This window comes from Mustela nivalis, assembly GCF_964662115.1.
Source record: "Mustela nivalis genome assembly, chromosome: 7".
Taxonomy (NCBI): Eukaryota; Metazoa; Chordata; class Mammalia; order Carnivora; family Mustelidae; genus Mustela; species Mustela nivalis.
This window is the reverse complement of record NC_139026.1, coordinates 10,772,916-10,785,044: the sequence shown is the minus strand read 5'-3', so window position 1 is coordinate 10,785,044 and position 12,129 is coordinate 10,772,916. Positions and strand designations below refer to the sequence as shown.

At 53.2% G+C, this 12,129-nt stretch overlaps 1 long non-coding RNA gene across 1 annotated transcript; it reads left to right on the top strand.

Moving 5' to 3' along the window:
- Nucleotides 1-273: 273 nt before the first annotated feature.
- On the top strand, nucleotides 274-8,140 carry LOC309868621. Its single transcript, XR_014313755.1, has 4 exons — nucleotides 274-455; nucleotides 5,911-5,997; nucleotides 7,082-7,316; nucleotides 7,722-8,140. It is a non-coding gene; the product is annotated as an uncharacterized lncRNA (long non-coding RNA).
- The last annotated feature ends 3,989 nt before the right edge of the window (nucleotides 8,141-12,129 follow it).

Here is a 12,129-nt window from a genome sequence, read left to right as displayed (position 1 = left end):
CCTTAAGAAGAGTGGAGACCTGAAGGTGAGGGGGTCTCTGGTTTCGTTCTTTGATCCGCCTTCCCCTTCTTCCACCTGCCAGCTGCCCCTAGCTGCCGCGGAGACGCCGTGCTGGGTTTGAGACGCTGGGAGGGCAAAGCTGGGCGGGGACTAGGAACCTACCCGCTACTTGGGGCCAGACGCTCACGTGAGCGCGGGGCGGGGCCAGACGCACACCTGGGCGCAGGGCGGGACCGGGCGCTGGGCGGGACCAGGCGCACACCAGAGCGCGGGGCGGGGCCAGGTGGTGGTCTCCGCCCCTCCTTCTCCCTCCACTTCTCCCAGGCTCCCAGTCTTGCCTTCTTAAGCTGCTAAGTGCTAGGGACACCGGAGACAGCTTAGGTGGCCTGTGAAAGGAGATCCCTGGGGACAAAGCCAGGATCCAACCCCTGAAGCCCCGTGGAGGGGGTTGGGGGGTAAGTGTCCCTTCCTCTCCTGTCAGATGAGGGTAACTCCCCGCGCTCTCCCTCATTCCTGGCGGAAGGCCACAGGCCGAGGTAAAATCCTGCCTAGAGTTACAAAGCCACAGTTAAGTTCATCTCCTGCAGCAATTAACCACATCTGCAGCCCTTCCAGAAAAATCTCCAGGAAAGAGGCAACTTGTTTCCTCCAGGGTGTAGCACACGGTGGGGACACAAGAAATACCGTCTTTCTTCCTTCTTTCCAAAAATCCATGCTAATCAGGGGCTTCTGGGTGCCCCAGTCGGTTGGTTAAGCATCAGCCTTCAGCCCAGGTCCTGATTCCAGGGTCCTGGGATCGAGTCCTGTGTGGGGCTCCCTGCTTAGCGGGAATCCTGCTTCTCCCTCTCCCTCCTTGCTCGCTCTCTCTCTCAAATAAATAAACGTTTTAAAAATCTTTTAAAAAATGCACACTAACCAGTCTACAGTGCCATGTGCAGATACTAGGCCGAGGCTTAGTCATACCTGTTTTCACTTGGCAGTTAAGGAAAGGGAGACTCAGAGAGGTTGAGTGACTTGCCCAAGGTCACACGGCAGGTAACTCCTAGTAACTGAACTACCCTGTTCTTCTACTGGGCTTTTCCCACTTGATCAAATCATCAAAGTGTGGAGATACAGTGGAAAGGAAGGGGGTGGTCGGAACAACAGGGGTTAGTATGGAACAATGGGCTGGGACAGGCTCATGGGGATCATTGACCGTCAGGTGAAGGACCAAGGAGATTTTGGCCTTCATCCTGTGGGCCACAGGGACCAGAAGTTAGCTCCGGCTTTGGGCCCTTGTAAAATGAAAGCGGCCTCAGGAGAGGGCTTGTTACAAGCGCTCCGTTTTCTCGCATGAAAAAATGGCGCAAACCTGTGGATAAGTGTTTGTAAAGGGTTTGAGCTTTAGAGTCAAACATATCTGGGTTGAAAGCCCAGGGCTTGCCACTTCACAGTTGGGGGATCTTGGCAGACGAAATCACTTACTGTTCCTGAGCCTTAGTGACCCACTGGGGAAATGGGACTGATCTTCCCATCGTGCAGGGAGACTCACAGGGCCAAGCTGGGGAAGCACCAGGCACAGTGTAAGTAGCTGAGAGAGGTAGCTGCCATTATTATTATTATTATTACTATCATTAATGTATTACTATTATTATTACTATCAGCCAGGCATTTGGGGCTCAGACCCAACACTGAAAGTCCCCTAGGCAGGGAGCAGGGCTCCCCGTGTTCTGTGGGACCCCCTCTCCCTACAGAACTTGAACCTTTTATTTCTGGCTTCCCAAATGTCTGTGCATGTTCTAAAAGCCTAAGTTTACAACTCACGACCCTCATGAGCAGATCACACTAAGCAGCACGAGAATAAAACTGGCTGGAGAAGGGAGATCTGGGGCCGAGCCCCATTCTACACCAATTGGCGGTGTGATCTTGGGTGAGCCATTCAGCTCTCTGGGCCACAAGCAGGGAGAGGTGGACCAGACGACTGGAAGAGCCTTTTCTCTTTAAATTTACTTATTTAGGGGCACCTGGGTGGCTCAGTGGGTTAAGCCTCTGCCTTTGGCTCAGGTCATGATCTCAGAGTCCTGGGATTGAGCCTCACTGGGGCCTCGGGGTCCTGAGATGGAGCTCTCCACTGAGCAGAGAGCCTGCTTCCCCCTCTCTCTCTGCCTGGCTCTCTGCTTACTTGTGATCTCTCTCTCTCTCTCTCTCTGTCAAATAAATAAATAAAATATTTTTAAAAATTCACAAGTGGTGGGGGAGGGACGGAGGGAGAGAGAGAGAGAGAATCTCAAGCAGACTCCCTGACCATTGCAGAGCCCACAACCCTGAACGGAAATCAAGTCCGATACCCAACCAACTGAGCCACCAGGCACCCGAGCCATTCAGTCTTTCATTTCTTATCTTGGTAACAGGGGCCTGGAGATGGAAATCCAGCACTGGCCCCAAAGCGTGGTGCCCTGCAGGGTCTGATTCAGAATAAGGCCAGGGAGTGGATGCCCACCAGGTCCCAGGTGTCCAATTCCTGAAGCCTCCAAAGACTTAATTATAAGGAATTCTCCCGCGAGGCGCACCTGGCAAACTCAGGGGAGTGTGAGACTCTTAATCTCAGGGTTGTGAGTTCAAGCCCTACACTGAGTGCAGAGATTACTTAAAAATAAAATCTTAATGGAATAAAAAAAGGAATTCCCATGAAATACAGGAGGAGGGGCCAGATTTGGCAAATGGAATTACAGGGTGCCTGGTTGAATTTCAGGTTAAATAAGAAATTGGGATTTTTTTAGTATAAGTATGTCCCAAATATTTTATGAAACGAACGTGTACTAAAAAGTCATTTGGGGGTGTCTGGATGGCTAAGTGGGTTAGGCCTCTGCCTTCGGCTCAGGTCATGATCCCAGGGTCCTGGGATCGAGCCCTGCATTGGGCTCTCTGCTCAGCGGGGATCCTGCTTCCCTTTCTCTCTCTGCGTGCCTCTGCCTTCTTGTGATCTCTCTCTCTGTCATATAAATAAATAAAATCTTTAAAAAAAAAAGAAGTCTTTTATTTTTTTTTGAAGATGTATTTGTGTGTTTATCTATTTGACAGAGAGAGAGGACGAACACAAGCAGGAGCAGAGGGAGAAGCAGACTCCCTGCTCAGTTTAACCTCAATGCTTGGCTCCATCCCAGGACCCTGGAATCATAACCTGAGCCCAAGGCAGATGCTTAACGGACTGAGCCACCGTGGCGCACCCCCCCCCCAGTCGTTTGTTCTTTATCTGAGGTTCAAGTAATTCAAATTTAACCTAGCATCCTGCATTTTATCTGGCAACCCTAAACACAGGCAAATTGAAAACAAACAAACAAACAAACAAAAAAACGAGGATGCTCTCTTTGTGCTAATACAAAATGCTCTCAGGGACGAGTTGAGGGAAAAAGCCAAGAGAAGAACAGCCGATAGGCAACTCTGGATAAGCAAGGGAGGAAAAGCATACAGGGAGGTTGTACGCAGAAGCCCCTGGAAAGGCAGGCCTTCTGGGGAAGGGAGCTGCGGGGCAGGAACGCCTGGATGAAAGACTTCACTGGGTCCCCTTCGTACCTTTTGGATTTCGTGGGATGCAAATGTTTTATCCAGGCAAAAATAAATAAATACATAAGTAACATAATCAGGCAGTTTTGCCCTGACCCCGCTCCCCGCACCCTTAACCTCCTGCATTCTAGAAATACTCCAGGGCTTGTGTTATCCTTATCAAAATTCCTTTAGGCCTTCAGCCTCGTCGCAGCCTGCCCGCAGTATCCCCCGCCTGTGGGAGTGGGGTGAGTCACAGCCACCCCCGGCCAGCTGTTCGCCATCTGCAGGCCTTCCTAGGGAAGAGCCCCTTCCTGCTGTGGCCCCCCATCCCTGCAAAGACTCTAGGGCTCCTTTCATCACTCTCTTTCTCTCCCCTTAGACTGTAATTCAAGGGAATTCAACCCCCACTTATTAGCGGTGCCAGGCACTGTTCTAGGAGAGAATCTGAAAGGGAAGAGATGACCAGAGCCAGGGCGGGGCAGGGGGGGTGTGGAGGAGCAATTCTGTATGTGTGTTGCAGGGAGACAGCATCTGGGAAGTCTTCCTGGAGGAGATGGCACCTTGATAGAAAAGTGCTCTCCTGGGCACAGCCAAGGTCTTTGGGAATTTATCAGCAGGTCTTTCTTGAGCACAAGGATGCATGAGGTCAGTGTTAAGTGCAAGGCTGAAGGCCAAATGAGGAGGCACAAACACAGGGCCTTTCCTCAAAGAACTTAGTCACGCAGGGGAGAAAAGAGCACATTTCATAGGAGGCTGTGGGAACTGCTGAGCAGAATGTGCTTCATTGCCATATCCAGGAGGACAGGCAGGCTGCTAAGGGGCCCAGGGGATGGTTATGAACCTCGTGGGGGAAGGGCCTTCACACATCCGCACATCTCACTCATCTTGCAGGCAAGGTCTCAGGCCCAGAGAGGGGCAGGCAATTGGGCAGGTCACACAGCAAGTCAGCGGCAGAGCCAGGACTAGCCCCTGGGCTCCTGACTCCCAACTCAGGGCTCTCTCAAGAGCCCCCACTGCCTCCCACAGGGCTGGGAGCTTGGGGCTGCATCAGGGAAGTCTTCCAGAAGCAGGGATGCTAGGCACTCTGACCCCAGGCATCTGTTGAGCAGGTGGCACAGACGGGAGGCACAAGGTATTGTCCCAGGAAGGGACCTGCCCCTTTTGTAACCTGGGGAGACTCTGCCCCGGTTGGGCTGAGCTCAGAGCCGCCGGTGAGAGCAATCTAGACAGGAAAGGGCCACCTGATAAAGGTAATCTCATGTAACCCTCGCTGTGGGACTCTGTGTAGGAATCAGGCCCGTTTCCAGGAGATCAAATGAAGGCTTAGAGCAATGAAGTGACTTGCCCAAGGTCACTAGGCAGTGATGACCATGACTCAGCCATAAACAGTGTCCTGCACTGTTTCCACAAGACCATTCTGCCCGCATTTAGGAAGTTCATAGCCCTCCCTCCAAGACACACACGCAGTTCCTCCAGATGTGCCCAACAAGGGGGTGAAGCCCCACCAGGAATGCTCTTTCTTCCTGCTTCCCGCAAGCACCCCCTTCAAAGGAGCAGGTAACTCCTGAAGGCCCCATCAGCCATTTACACTTGAGTATAAATTAGTTATCAGACTCTGAGACTGCAGCTGAATAAAGGGCCCTGCCCGCAGTGACACACGAAGGTGAAGAGGGATAGGTCCTTGGGCCTGAGCTGTGCCCCAGGAGTGGCAGGGTGGAGCTTCCCTTGAAGCATCTGGGCGCTGGGCACCGTGTCCAGGTGGCACCAGGAAGGGAGGTGCCCAAGGGCGGAGGTGTGCAGAGATGGGGAAAGAACAGCAGCTTTGCTCAGGTTCCAACCTGCGCTGTCTGAAGCCAGCCCTCATCTCCCTGGGCCTCACGACCGCACCGCTGCTGTGGGGAGACTTCCTGCAGGTGGCGGTCCTAAGAAGGGGCTCCATCCCAGGGTTCTCAAACTTAAGGGAGCCCTGGCATCCCCTGGAGGGCTCCCAAAACCCCAGACTGCAGGGCCCCGCCTCAGAGGGTCAGCTTCAGTTAGTCCGGGGTAGGGGCCTAACTAACTAACTGAGTACCCTAACAAGTTCCCAGGTAGCTCAAAGGCAGCCAGTGTTCTCCCCCTTCTCTATAAAAACCAGGTGATTGCTACAAAAGCCTAGAGACTGTGGGGGCGGGGGTGGACAGTGCCGAGCCCAGAAAAACCTTAGGTACAAACTTGACATCTGGCAGGGATTTCACACCCCCATCCCCTCAGTTGGACCGATGGTGCCCAGGAGGAGGAGGCATACAGGGCCAAGGTCAGGGTGAGGATGCTGAGCTCTCCCCAGCAACTGCCCCCGTGAAAATCTCCCACTAAGTGCATGATAGCAGGTGTTTCTTTCTATGCCAGGTGCTGTGTCCAGGGCTGCCCATGGACTGTCTCACCTGATCTTGCCCGCAAGTCTAGGAAGTAGGTCATCAACACCCTGTTTCACAGGTAAGGAACCCGTGGCAGGCACAATAATGGCCTCCAGAGGTGTCCGTGTTCCCAGCCCCAGAGCCGGTGAATGTTGGCTCTCATGTCAAGAAGGGCTTTGTAGATGTGATTCTGATACGGATCTAGACAGGAAGATTCTTCTGGATTATCTGAGTCAACCCGGAGTGACCACAGAGGCCCTAATCCCACCAGACAAAAAGTCAGTATCTTAGTCCATTCGGGCTGCTATAACAAAACACAGCATGGGCTGGGTGGCTTATTAACAACAGACATTTATTTCTCACGGTTCTGAAGGCCGGAAGTCCTAGATCAAGGTGCCTTCAGGATTGCTTTCCCCTAAGTTTCCTCCTCCCTATTCACAGATGACACCTGCTCGCTGTGTCCTCACCTGGTGGAAGGATCGAGAGAGCTCGCTGGAGCAGCTTTTTTTTAAAAGATATTATTTATAAAATTATTTTTTTTAATTAAAAAAAAAGATTTTATTTATTTATTTGAGAGAGAGAGAGCACAAGCAGGCAGAGCAGCAGGCAGAGGGAGAGGGCGAAGCTGGCTCCCCGCTGAGCCAAGAGCCCAATGTGGGTCTCCTTCCCAGGACCCCCAGCCCTTACAAAAGAGGGAAGGGCTCTGCCCTCCTGACCCAAGCACCTCCCAAAGGCCCCACCTCCAAATACCATCATCTTTGGGGGTGAGCGTTTCAACACGTGACTTTGTGGGGGACAGAAACATTGAGACCGCAGCAGTCAGGGAGTCGGAAAGGAGGTGTGAGAGTAGAAACAGAGGTTGGAGACATGAGGATGGGGCTGCCAGCCCAGGTGTGTGGAGGGCCTCTGGCAGCCAGACAAGGCCAGGAAGGATTCTCACCTGGGGCCTCCAGAAAGACCACAACCCAGCCAACACCCTGATTTTAGCTCCCTCAGATTCATTCTCGATTTCTGACTTCCATAATGGTCAGATAAAAAATGGGTCTTGTTTTATGCCCCTGAATCTGCGGTTATTTGTTATAAGGATCGTGGAAAATTCATTCCAAACCAAAGGCTCAGAAAGATGCAGTGATAAGACTCAAATGTTCTCTTTCTGTCCACAGGAACTGCGCTCAGACTCCTAACCGCAAAGTTGACTCAACAGCCAACCAGGGTCAAGAATGGAAGGCACCAGTGCCATTCCTCCCCCCCAAACCCCACCCCGAGGAGTAGAAATGAACTTGAGGATGAGCGTGGGGGAATTCTGCTGCTGTTAAATGTCAGAAGAATTGTTATGGGGAAGAGGGAGACTTTTGGCCAGCCACAGCAGAGAGCCTCCATATTTTGGAACTCCAGTTGGTAAGAACTGGCTGCCTGGGGCTCTGTGTGGGGAAGGTAGGGGGTGGTTGCGGGGGTGGGGGCGGGGGTGGGGGGCAGCATCTTGGGGCGGAGCCCAGGCTCCCAGGGAAAGTGTGTTGTGATCGATTGGTACTGCCTGACTTGGCACAGCATGGAGGACCAGCATTGTATGCTGATCAGGATTAGATAAATTCCCTAGGGTTGGCCCTGGGTCTGACTCATCTTTTTATTCCTGGGCCTAAAATGTGCCCCAAACAAAGCAAACACTCAATTAATGTTGCGAGGAGGGACAGGACAGAAAGAGGCAAGAAGGGGGAGGGAAAGCTGGGAAAGAGAAATTTGTTTCCAGTGGGTAGAATCCCCTGGTGGAAAGCTTCTAATTCTCTCACTTTGTTCTGTTCACAGCAATCCCTTCTTTTTGGGGCAGCGGGGGTCCACCCCCCACCTCATTCCAGCCGGTTACCGCAGGGCTGCCAATCACAAGGGCCTGCCTCTCCTCTCCTGGGGCAGGCCTAGGACTCAAACCAGGCAACAGGACTCTGGTTCCTAGAATCACCAATGGGGAGAGTGCGTCTGACGGCCACATCCTGGAAAGGTGGTCCATAAACTCAACCAGTCAAGAGGAAGTGGTAACTGGGCCAGAACCCTGGTCTGTGAGACTCCCGAGACCAAGCTCAGGCACTCCTAACCTTAAAGACATCTCTCGTGGGACCACCAGCCAGCCAAAGGCACAAAAGCCACCTCCCCTCCGGGGAGGTGCGGGGACCCAGCCTTTCCTGCAGGGGCGTGGCCAATGTGTTCCAAGAAATCCCCCCACCTCCATTTTTATTCTGCTTAGCTATTCGGCGTCAGTTTCTGGGGCTTGAAACGGAAGAACCCCAACTTTGAACAGTGTTTCTAGAAGGAGTAGCGGGCCGATCATCATAGATGTTGCACTCGGGAAAAGCTCTTTAGTTGGAGACTTGAGAAAGGAGAGTTTTGTGCTCTCCCAGATTAACGTGTTGAAGTTCTCATGGGATGGATGGGAGTTAGAGGCAGGGCCTTCCAGAATTTGAGGCCACCCCCACCCCCACCGTGAGGGGATGAGTGCCCTCTGAGGAAGACAGAGGGCGCTAGTGAGCATACAAGAAGACAGCGGTGTGGCAACCAGGAGGAGGCCTCTCCAAGGACTCAACCTTGGGGGCACCCGATCTTGGACGCCCCCGTCCCTGGGTAGAGCAGCCCACCCTGAGGCACGGCAGCGTGGGGGCCGTTCGGCGAGAGTATTGTGGGGTCAGTTGGGGAATGAATGGGAGGGAGGGTCTGGAGCACCATGGCCAGCGAACTTGTGTTAGACGCCCTCCATTCCGGCGTGGGCCTTGACCAAGTCCCTTTACTCCAAGTCCCTTTGCTCCCAGAGCCTCAAGGAGGCCAGGTCACAAATATTATTTATCTCATCAGGTCTCCATGAGGCACATGGAGATAATGCAGACGAAGCCCTTAGCACATTTCCAGGCTTCTCTCCTCTCCAGAGTGCTCAGGCCATGAGAATAACTCTAGACTTATGGCCCCGTGAAGCATTACTGAGCGCCTGCAGCGTCCTCTGACCCGCCAGCAGGGGGCTGGGGCTCGAACCTGGGCACTTTCCATCAAGAGCCCCAGATCTCTCTTTTTTTTTTTTTTTTTTTTTTTTCAGTATTCCAAAATTCATTGTTTATGCACCACACCCAGTGCTCCATGCAATATGTGCCCTCCACAATACCCACCACCAGGCTCACCCACCCCCACACCCCCCTCCAAAACCCTCAGTTTGTCTCTCAGAGTCCACAGTCTCTCATGGTTTGTCTCCCCCTCTGATTTCCCCCAGCTCACTTCTCTCCTTCTCCCAATGTCCTCCAGGTTATTCCTTATGCTCCACAAATAAGTGAAACCATATGATAATTGACTTTCTCTGCTTGACTTCTTTCACTCAGCATCATCTCCTCCAGTCCCGTCCATGTTGGTACAAAAGTTGGGTATTCGTCCTTTCTGATGGAGGCATAATATTCCATAGGATATATGGACCATATCTTCTTTGTCCATTCATCTGTTGAAGGGCATCTAGGTTCTTTCCACAGTTTGGTGACTGTGGCCATTGCTGCTATGAACATTGGGGTACAGATGGTCCTTCTTTTCACTACATCTGTGTCTTTGGGGCAAATACCCAGTAGTGCAATTGCAGGGTCATAGGGTAACTCTGTTTTTAATTTCATAAGGAATCTCCACACTGTTTTCCAAAGTAAGATCCCCAGATCTTAACCAGTATTCTTCCTACCTCCTCTAGGGAGAGGCCCAAATCCTTCCCACTGTAAGAAGCCTTGACTATAGACACATGGTCTCAAATCCCACCCCAAGAAGTATGGGGTCCATTTGGAGAAGAGATTCCCACATGCAAAAGGACGGTGAACTGAGAAGGCAAATCATGCATGATGAGAGCCAGAGGAGCCAGGAAGCCCAGCGGGAGGAGGGCCCCTCTGCCTGGATTTCAGGCCATATCCAGTGTCTCCAGAAAGAAAGGACTAGAAGCCACCAACCTAATCCTGAGGCCCCGGGGAAGCGGCAAGCTCCTTTGAGAAGACAAGTTCCCACAGGCTTTATCTTCCGCTCTCACTCCTCTCCAAGCAGCTCAGGCGCTGGAGAGGAGGAAGGGGGTGGGGGAGGATCCAGCACCGGACTGGAGAGGGCTGGCAGCGCAGGCTCAGAGCCGGAGGGGCTCCAGGACCTCACCTGGTCGGTGCCTTCATTCTGCAGCCCAGACAGGGCAGTGACTTGGGCAGAGTCACAGAAAGGGGGTGGCAGAAGCACAGTGAGGACGCAGGTCTCCCAGGCTGGGGGCCATGCAAGCACACGGCCCTGCTGCTCCCAAATGGCCCTGCTTGGGACATTTCTCCAAGCTCTTTCCGGAGCTCCCCTCCCCTTTCCACAGACCCTCAACATGCAACAATAAGAAAGAGCCCTGGGTTTGGAGCCAGGAGACCTGAGTCTCCAGGGCTCACTCTGAGACTAACTCATCTGTAAACTTGGATGAGGTCCCTCACCTCTCTGGGCCTCAGTTTCTTTCTTTCTTTCTTTTTTTTTTTTTTTTTTTGACAGGCAGAGAGGCAGGCAGAGAGAGAGAAGAGAGAGGAAGAAGCAGGCTTCCCACTGAGCGGAGAGCCCGATGCGGGGCTTGATCCCGGGACCCTGGGATCATGACCTGAGCTGAAGGCAGAGGCCTTAACCCACTGAGCCACCCAGGAGCCCCTGGGCCTCAGTTTCTGCAAAAATAAAACAAGGGGGCTGGACTCCATTTCGAAGCTTGAAGCTTCCTTGGGTCCGGCATTCTGAGGGCCAAGGGCTATGAGTAGGGTCCACCCCCCTGCTGCAGCCCATCTCTCCAGAGGCCTCAGAGATCCCAGAAGGAAGAGGAATTTTGCCAGAAGCATGGATGGGGAGGGGCTCTGGCCCCTGTATTCGCCCTTTGCTGATCCGAAGCGCTGGCCTGCAGATGGGTGGTTGGTACTGGCTAGAGGGCAGAGGGGAGGACTGAGCCCAGGTGATGGCACAGAGTCCAGAGCCCAGCTGCGGCCTCCACTAACCCTTCCTCCCCCCTAACCACCCCCCCCCCCCCGGGCCAGTGGCATCCTAAGACAGCCTGGCAGGGGAACTAGATGCCAAGTGGAGAATGAGGCGGGGGTGGGGGGGTGGGGGTGGGTAGGGGTGTTGGGAAGGTGTGTTAGATCGTGGGGTTGGGGGATGTGATGGGATGTGGTGGGGCTGTTCTCCTTCTTCTCATCTGGATCTCGGATCCCCTGGGAGCCCCACCTGGGAGCCCCTTGCAGCCATGGGATCTTGATGGGGGGGATCTCAGACATTGGGGCAGGCTGAGGGACCAGCTCTGTCCTCTGGGGCTGCTGCTTTACAAGTGAAAGTAGCTGCGAAGTGAAGGACAGCCTCTAAATTCTTTATGAATCAAAAAGGGCCTCCCAGGGGGCGCCTGGGTGGCTCAGTGGGTGAAGGCCTCTGTCTTCAGCTCAGGTCATAATCCCGGGGTTCTGGGATCGAGCCCTCATTGGGCTCTCTGCTCGGCAGGGAGCCTGCTTCCCCCTCTCTCTCTGCCTGCCTCTCTGGCTACTTGTGATCTCTGTCTGTTAAATAAATGAATAAAATCTTTTTTTTAAAAAAAAAAGTGCCTTCCAGCCACCACTAGACCCTTTGGAAGGACGCTTGGATCCACATTTTTCAATGCGCCAGTCAAAGTGCAGGATTTGGTGAGTCACATTCAGAATTTCCTACCAATGATGATGAAGATGATGATTAAAAAAAAAAAAAAGAATAAGAGAAAATATCAGAGTGAGTCTTGGGTAGTACACCATCTCATGAAATGCTGGTTTCAGTTTGGTGAGCTGTGCCTGGCTGTGATGGGATGTCTCTGGTGGCAGCCCTCTGGAAACCTTGAGAAGCCACTGCCCATAGATGACTAGGTGACAGACATGCCCTTTGTTCTCCAGTTCCGGGTTGGGGGGGCGGTGAGAGGGGTGGGGAAGGAAGCGAGCCAGGGTGCAGGGCCCTCCCTGAGGGGGGCACCAACCTGCCTCAGCTCCTCAATCACACACCCTGACCAAAGTCTCCGGCCACACCCAGCCAGGGGTCCCACCTCTGCAACTGCACGTGGTCACACCTTTCTGCTTCCTTCAAAGTCCCTCTTCCTTCAGCCCTGCTGTGCCCAATCCTGCCTTTGCTCCAGGACGCTGTGTAGAAATGACGCTCCAGGGGCACCTGGGGGGCTCAGTGGGTTAAGGCCTCTGCCTTCGGC